Source organism: Humulus lupulus, chromosome 7, assembly GCF_963169125.1.
Source record: "Humulus lupulus chromosome 7, drHumLupu1.1, whole genome shotgun sequence".
Taxonomy (NCBI): domain Eukaryota; kingdom Viridiplantae; phylum Streptophyta; class Magnoliopsida; order Rosales; family Cannabaceae; genus Humulus; species Humulus lupulus.
Window position 1 is genome coordinate 177,338,055 of NC_084799.1, and position 8,599 is coordinate 177,346,653.

The window sequence follows — 8,599 nt, forward strand, 5'->3', positions numbered from 1 at the left end:
ATGATTATATGCATGTTTACGTGAATTTTATTATTATATGATGGTGAATGCATGCATACAGGAGTATTTACTATTAAAAGGGTATTTTGGTAATTTGGCCGCTGTGGGCGTAATTGTGTATTTTGGGTGCATGGTTGTGATTAATTAATATAGCCACATTATAAGGCGGATTGGTTCGAGCTTTTCGACATGAGACGATCATGAGATGTAAGTGTTCGGTCTAGTCATAACGGGCTTAAGTTCGGGGCTCGGGGTGAGTCTCGGGGTGAATTTAATGATTAGAGCATTACCGGGAATTAAAGGGTAATGGGATATGATTTATTGGTATTTGGGAATATTGAAAATAGCGGGAATTGGAGAGCGTTAATTATAATTAACGAGATAGGCAGGACAGGACGGTTTTACCCTCGGAAGCCTTTAGAGGGATTTATTTGGCCTAGGGGCATTATGGTCTTTTGACCTTAAGGATTTATATCAGCCTTAGAGTGTTTAGAAGGCTGTGGAAAATAGAACAAAACAGAGACTTATCTCCTTCTCTCACGTACAAGGTTTCTCCTCCATCTTTCTTTCAAATTTTGAGAGCCACCTTGAGGTATTAAGCTAGGAAATCAAAGGTGGCAGCTAGGGAACTTGTTTCAGCCATTAAAGGGGATTCAAAACCGTGTTTGAGGTGAGTTCCAGTTATGAATTTAATGGTGTGCTCTGTTTTTAAGCTTTAGTTTTCAACTTGTGAATTTCTTGTAGAAAGCTTGGATTAATAGAAGTTTGGGTGATGTTTTCTTTGGGCTTTGATGAGGGAGAGTGGTAGAGGATGTTTGGTGGTTGAATTGGGCGTTAGGTTGGGGATTGGGACAGGTTTGAAGGGCTGGTTTCAAGGGAAAATGCAGGGGAAAGATTCAGGTGCGTGCTGTCTTTTTGCTGGTCTGGGCTGAGCGTCGCGGCGCAGCTGTGGTGCGCCGCGGCCCTTGGCGTCTGGCAGGGAGGTCTGCCTCTGTTTAGGGGCGCGCCGCGGCGCAGCTGGGGAGGGTCGTGGCCCTTAGTGACCTTTTTGACCAAAATGGTGTTTTGGCTTGGGGATTCAAGCCTTAGGCCTCGGGGTTGTACCTAGTACCCGGTTAAGTGGGGATTGATGTCCCGGAGGCTAGATATTGGTTTGGGAATTTATATTGATCATTTTTATTGATGATATCTTATATTTGGTTATGACTAGGTGACCGCTAAAGGACTAAAAGTTGATCATTCTCAAGGGTCATTCTTTTAATCATTCTAGCTCGACTTTGAGGTAAGAAAACTGCACCCTGTGTATATGTGACATGCATGACTATTCTTGATGCATGTGGGTTGATTATTAAGTATGACATGCATGGCTATTCTTGATGCATGTTGGTTAATTGTTGAACGTGACATGCATGGCGGTTACTAGTGCATGTTGGATTGTTGAGTGAGATGCATGTGATGCACGAGAAACATGTGATTAGGACATGCTTTGTATACTTGGTATGATGTTGTTCAGAGCTTGAGCCTCTGTGTTGTGCATGGACCTAATTGTACTAGTACCTGTTAAGTAAGCATGATGAATGCCTTGTTTATGGATATTGGGTATGTGATATATGTTTGGTGGCATGGCTTACTTGTGTATGGCGCTGGCTTATTAGTCAGAATCGGCAATGGTGTTAGATCCGTCTATGAAGCTATGACTTATTAGTTAAGTTCACAACGGGCTGAGCACTGGTCGAGTTCCACCGACCCTAGAGTCAGAAGTGGCAGTGCGTTGCGAACGCTGGGCCAAATGGAGATTAGATCTAATCGAGGTCGGCATTGGATGACCCATATAGGGTATCAGTGCTGGACCGACCGGAAGGTCAATGAGAACTATAAGCGCTTACCTGGTCTAAGACCAGATGATTTCAGCCAAGGTATATGACCCCGGTGACTGTTTGTCACATGGCTGGGGGACGCTGTCCTTAGTTACGACTCTAGAGTCGGGAGGATGGTTATATTGGTGACTATCACCATGCATCTATCCTGATCAAGCTTATGAAGGAACCACTTATCAATTGAGCTGTACCCATTTCTGTGACTTTTGGCTATTGTCACCTACCTGTTTTGGACCGTTGGTCCTGAATGGCTGATACAATTACTGTTGATATTATATCATGTTATCTGTTGATATAATATCATGTTATCTGTTGATATTATATCATGTTATCTGTTGATATTACATCATGTTATCTGTTGATTTTATATCATGTTATATGGTGTTTTCTTGCTGGGCTTCGGCTCACGGGTGCTACGTGGTGCAGGTAAAGGCAAGAGGAAGCTGGACCATCCTTGAGTTGGAGAGCTTAGGTGATGATGTGTACATATGCAGCTGCTCGTCCACCACGGCCGAGGTTTAAAGTGGAACTAGGGTTAAACCCTGTTTTGCCGCTTAGAACGGCCTGTTGTAAATATTTTCTGTAATAAACTCTGAAATTATATTTTCGGGATCCTAATGTATATATTAAACGTTCTAGTGAAACGTTACATCTTAACCAAAATTTTAAATCCCTAAACCGCTAGTCATACTTAGTTACACGATTTTGGCCAAATGACTCAATTAGCGAGTTTAGCACTATTTACAAGGCACATCGTAATGGTCCCTGGAGTTGGGGCATTACACATAATCTCTGATTTGATCAATAAAAACCAACAATTACTTCACAAAATGGGCTGAGGCTGAGCCACTTGCAACCATATCGACCAAGAAAGTGCTCGATTTTGTGGTCAAGAACATTGTGTGTCTCTATGGATTGCCAAGAAAAATTGTCTCGGACAATGGCACACAGTTTGATAATGATCTGTTCACGGATTTTTGCAAGTGGCATGGAATTATCAAGAGTTTTTCTTCAATTGCTCACCCTCAGGCAAATGGACAAGTTAAGGCAGTCAATAAAATGCTAAAGGATACTCTGAAGAAAAGGCTTGAGGAAGCAAATGGGACATGGCCAGAGCAATTGCCTGAAGTCCTCTGGTCGTACCAGACGTCTCATCGAACAGCAACAGGCCATACTCCATTCTCCTTGGCTTATGGGTATGAGGCTATGCTGCCTGTGGAATTAGATCTGCCATCACATCGACGGATAGCGTACGACTAGGATGCTAACAGCCAGTTATTGATGGAGTCTTTGGATTTGTTCGATGAAAGGCACGAGCAAGCCCAACTTCGAGTAACAGCTTACCAGCAAAAGGTCACCTGGTATTTCAACTCTAAAGTACGAGAAAGGAAATTTAATGTGGGAGATCTAGTTTTTAGAAGAGTTTTCCCTAACACCTGTGACCAAGCCGCTAGAGTGCTCGGACCTAACTGGGAAGGACCATACCAAGTCGAAGAAGTCCTCCATCTAGGCACTTATAAACTTGCTCGCTTAAATGGATATCTCATTCCTCACTATTGGAATGGAGAACACCTGTGCAAGTACTATCAATAAACAACTCTTCTAAAAGAATTGGCTTGTATTAATTTTACTTTTTACAAGTTTATGAACAAGGGTTAGTCATTTTTATGACTGATCGCTTATAAGTGTAAGATCATTTTAGTGATCACTCGTACAAACACGATTTTTCCATTTATTATGAGAAATAAAAGGGACTGTGCGCAGCCAATCAATCTTGCCAACTATTGTATTTATTACAAGTATTTGCTCATTATGTGTGTTGTTTTGCTATATTTTCATTTTTACAAGTATTATTACCGAGCAGAAATGTTCGAACAGGTCCTAGTCAAGGCAAGTGACCGAGGATCTAAAGCTCATCAATCACTTGGGGGGCATATAAGGTATCTAGTAAGAAAAGCATATCAAAAGGTATGTAAACACATGAGCAAAATAAGTGAAAGCATGCTAGGGTACTTAGAGTATTTTTCAAAAATTTTGTTATTTTGTTAAATCAAACCAAAATACTATGTTAAGTTCGGTCATGCGAACAAATGTTATAATAAAAATGCAAATATTATAATATCAAAAATGAATCTCTTTACACCGCGAGTAGTTACTACTCGGATGTAATTGTTTGTTAAAAGGAAAAAAGCTGCCCATGCAGCAATAAAAATATAAACTGTTTTTACAGGATAAAATTAAAACTAAAATAATACGAGGCAGGAGAGTCTTGAGGATTTCCCTGGTCGACGGTGGTTCCAGCTTCATTTTCTGCGCCGTTAATTCCCGTGGTTAGGGAGATTTCTGGGGAGGCAAGAATCTTGGCTCTCTCTTCTTCCTCCAGGCGAGCAGTGCACCGGGCTATTTCAATTTGCCTCAGCCGCTCAGAAAGATAATTGAAGTTGGCCCCATGATTATGCTTCTAGAACTCATAAAAGCAATGGTGGGTAGCTCTCCTAAACCTTTCCAAGTTACTGGCATTAGTCTCATCAAGCTCTTTGACACACCCCTCCAGCTCATCAGTCTCTTTTCTGCTTGTGATCAGCTCAGCCTCAAGTTGTTTAGCCTCTTGACAATTAAGTTTAGCACACTCCCTAAACTTCTCTTTGTCTTCATTGGCTTTGGTCAAAGCAGTCTGAAACTGTTGAAGCTCTTCAGCCAGCTTGGAGTTTTTCTCGAGCAGTTCAGTGTTTTTCCCCTCGAGCACCTTGACCTCCTCAGCATGTTTGGCGTTGGATTCTTTGGTCTGGGTGACCAAAACCCCCGTGCGGCGCCAGCCAGCAGTTATAGTCAGTATTTCCTACGATCAGATAAAGAGATAAGATGATGGCGGGAAATAACAAAATAAACAAAACTTAGCAATAGAATGCAACTTACACTGGCTATCTCGTTCAGTCCTCGGTTTATTATCTGATCGGCCTCCATAGAGTCTGTGCCGATGATGGCCTCTCGGCTGCGTTTGTGCTTTGAGAGTTTGTATATTCTCTCTCTGTCTGCGGTGACTACGGTGCTTATTAGGACATCTCCAGGTTGACCGTGAGATGGTTGGTCGATAGGTGCAAGAGGGATAGGATTCTGATCGGTTGGTGCTAGGGGAGACTACTGGTCGAGTGGATATGGAGGGGGCGTTGTTTCTTTGGAAGGAGCAGTTGCTGGAGGATCCTCAGTCTGGGTCTTTTTGGTCGAAGGAGCCTTGCTGCTCTCTCCATGGTGTCGCTTGCTCTTGCTCGAAGGAGCAGCAGGTGTGCTGTAACAGTCAAACATATCTCCAGAAGACATATCTACAAGTAAGGAAACATTGCGAGCAATTAGACAATATGTATAGATGGAATTAAAAATGAGAACAAGGAAATTATTAGTAGAGTACCCGAGCTATAACTATTGGTCGCTACATTACTTACTGAACTACTACTACGCTCACTCACTGCCTGGAAGAAATCTGAATTTAAATTGGGAGTGTACTTAAAGTTGTCATCCCTGTCAAATAAATGACAGGGAATGGGCAAACTATCTAAAAGTGAGAAGACAATACCGTTCTCGTCTGAAACCTCTTCAATGGGTGCAGGGGGTTTGGAAGCTTTCTTTTTTCCCTTTCCCCTAGGGACAGGGGGAGCATCTGCTCGTGGGCTGCTGGAGGGTTCCCTGATTGTCACCCCAGTTGTCCTCCTCCTTGGAGGCTATGACACATCTTGGTGCTGCTTGGGAACTTCTTCGCCAATGGTACTCCCCGCCATTGACTCCCTCACATCCTGATGAGGTGCCAAAAGACCGAACAACCTTATATTGGTTTTAGTGACCAGTTGTTTGACGCTTTTTTCTATGTCAGTCATGTTGGCCAGCGATGCTGCTCAAATCTCCATTTCTGGAGTAGGAGCTGGTCGTTGCCATGGACCAGAAGAGTGCTAATTTTCTACGGAGGATGCAGATAAAACAAAAAGAAATAAGCGACCAGAGAATAAAGAAGTTACCTCCTTGGATAAAGGCTAGGTTGTTGACGACCAGATCAGTAGTTAAAAAGTACTCCTGGAAGTACTTTCCTACATTGGACTTGTAGGTAGTCTCACCCAGGAAGACGCCAGTCGATTCCTGGTGACAGAGATGAAAAAACCCCGTGTTGTCTTGGTTGGGGTTGGATTTAAGATTGAACAGGTAATTGATCTCATGAAGCGTAGGGACATGCCACCTTTTATGGCTATAAAGAATATAGAGTGAAGAAAGCATTCTATACCCATTTAGAGTTATTTGGAAAGGAGCGACCCTGAAATAATTGGCCACTCCCTAGAAAAAAGGATGAAGAGGCAAGATTGCTCCTGCCTCGATATGATACCTTGACTAGGCGTTGAAGGCGCAGTCAGGCAGGTTTGCCCGCTGGTCATTGGTGGGTTTGAACAAAGTTACCCCAGAAAGTCTGTACTTCCTGAGATAATTGGTTAGCATCCTAGCAATAATATTGCTAGAGGGTGCAACGTACCATTCGACATCTGGTTGAAGGACGTCTCGGGGTTGGGCCTATGTTTGGATTTCGGGATCAGTGTTTTCAGCTCGACCACTTGTTGAAGGAATTTCAGCCCGAGGAGCAGGCTGATTTTCTTGAGGGTTGGTTGGTTTCTTTTTCTGGGCGGTCGATTTTACTCTACCCATGTTTGATGGACTGGTCGAAGGTCTATTGGATATGGTATGGGAAAAGGAATCCCCGGAATGAGTAGCGACAACTGTTCTTCATTCTCGAGCAGCTGAGGAAGCAGGTCATTGTCGATTGGCCTCTCACCTCCCCACGGATCGTGCATGAAAATATGCAAACAGAGAAGGGGAGATGAGAATCTATGGCCCAAAAGACTAAAAGGTGTTAAGAATTGGAATAACGTTGCTCGTGTATAAAATTTAAGCTTTTATACGACCAGCAACATTCTGTCAAAAACACTAAATCCTACGCGAACGGTTTGGAAAACGGATCAAAAAGCATAAGCAAAATGTTTTTTCAAGAGAAACGTTTTCGACTCTAAAGGGGCGGGAAAAACCCAGTTTTTCTACGAGTTGAAAAATCAAATTTTTACTTCGATTTTATGCCCTAAATTCATGATCCTAACTACTAATCTGATCCTTAACCCCTAATAAGTATTATTTCAAGCTCAAGTCTACGTGCCCTTTTACCCTGAAACAAATTTCTTCAAGAACAGTCGAAAAACATTCAAGAACTTAGAAACTCAAAATCTAAAATGGGGACAAAACAGACATTGCACAGCATGGCATAGCATAGATGAATCGATCAAGAAACTTACTTGAATGAAAGATTGAAGTGAAGAGACGCGCGTTGATTCCAATGGCTGGATAGGAACGCCTTGGGTTAGTAGGTTTTTCTGAGTCTGTTTTGCTTTGTTCTTCAGAGTTCTTGAAGAAAAGAAGATTGGTAAAAAGTGAAAAGTGAAAAGAATAGGTTATTTATATTGATCGGGGCACTGTAAAAGAGGTAATGATGTGAGTGAATTTTCAAGGCATGGGGAAACGCAATAGCTGTTAGACAACTTTTGGGAAATCGAAAAGAGATGATTAGTTGCCTTTTTCGAGAAGGCATGAACGGATCTGACAGATTTAATGGGGCATGCAAAGGGTCGGTCTCTTAAGTTTACTTTATGCTGGTCATAGTAAAATAAACTTGGGGGGCAAATGTTTACCCAAAAATGGCTCCTAATGACGTGGCAAGGATTTCTTACATGTGGTTGGCATGTGGCAGTTCTGAATCAGGGGATCCTGTTCGGTTATCGACCAGATAATTGTTGGTTTGTCAAGTCTTGCGATTAGGTGCGACCAGTCTGGCCGCATGCTTCCATTTACTTCCGTTGAGATACGCAATCTTGTAATAATTGTATTCATTATATTTCCTTTTATTACCTTGATACGCTGATCTTAATTATAATTAAGACCCATTGGCCCATGTAACCTCCTTGAGCCTATAAATAAGAATGAGAGGGCTCAAGGAAGGGAGGACTTTTGACTTTTGCACTTTTAATCTTTGTATTCAGATAGAAAAGCATAGTGTGATTATCCACCGAAAATTGTAATTCTCCTAAGGCTTGTGAAACTCAAGAACCCTAGTTCTTTGATCACAGTATTGGGATTCAATTTCAATAAGAACACTAAGTGGACGTAGGTCATTACCATCTAGTTGGGGCCGAACCACTATAAATTGCTTGTGTCACTTTCTTCCCATTTGATTCTTTTCTTCATTTCCTTTCTTGTTCTTTGTCGTTTATTTGACTCCGTGTCGTTGACCAAATCAAGGGTCAACAGGTAACATCTACGAGTGGCCTAAATCCTCACCACAACTCTTCTTATCCACAAAAAAAACAAATAACCACTAGCATTGTCGTTTGTGGCATCCCTCAGCTCGTATTCTACACAAACTCATCAATAATAGTGCTCTTAATATTTCTAGAACACATGCTTCTACTTTTTGCAATTCTTGTCTTTGTAATAAGAGTCATTGATTACCATTTGGCTTTAATACTTTATCTAGTACTAAACCTTTTGAGTTACTCTATTATGATATTTGGGGTCCGGCTCCTATCACTAGTTTTGACAATAATCAATATTACATTATCTTTGTGGACCATTTTACTAAATATACATGGTTGTATCTATTGAAAAGTAAATATGAAGTTCCTACCTTGTTTAATAATTTTAAG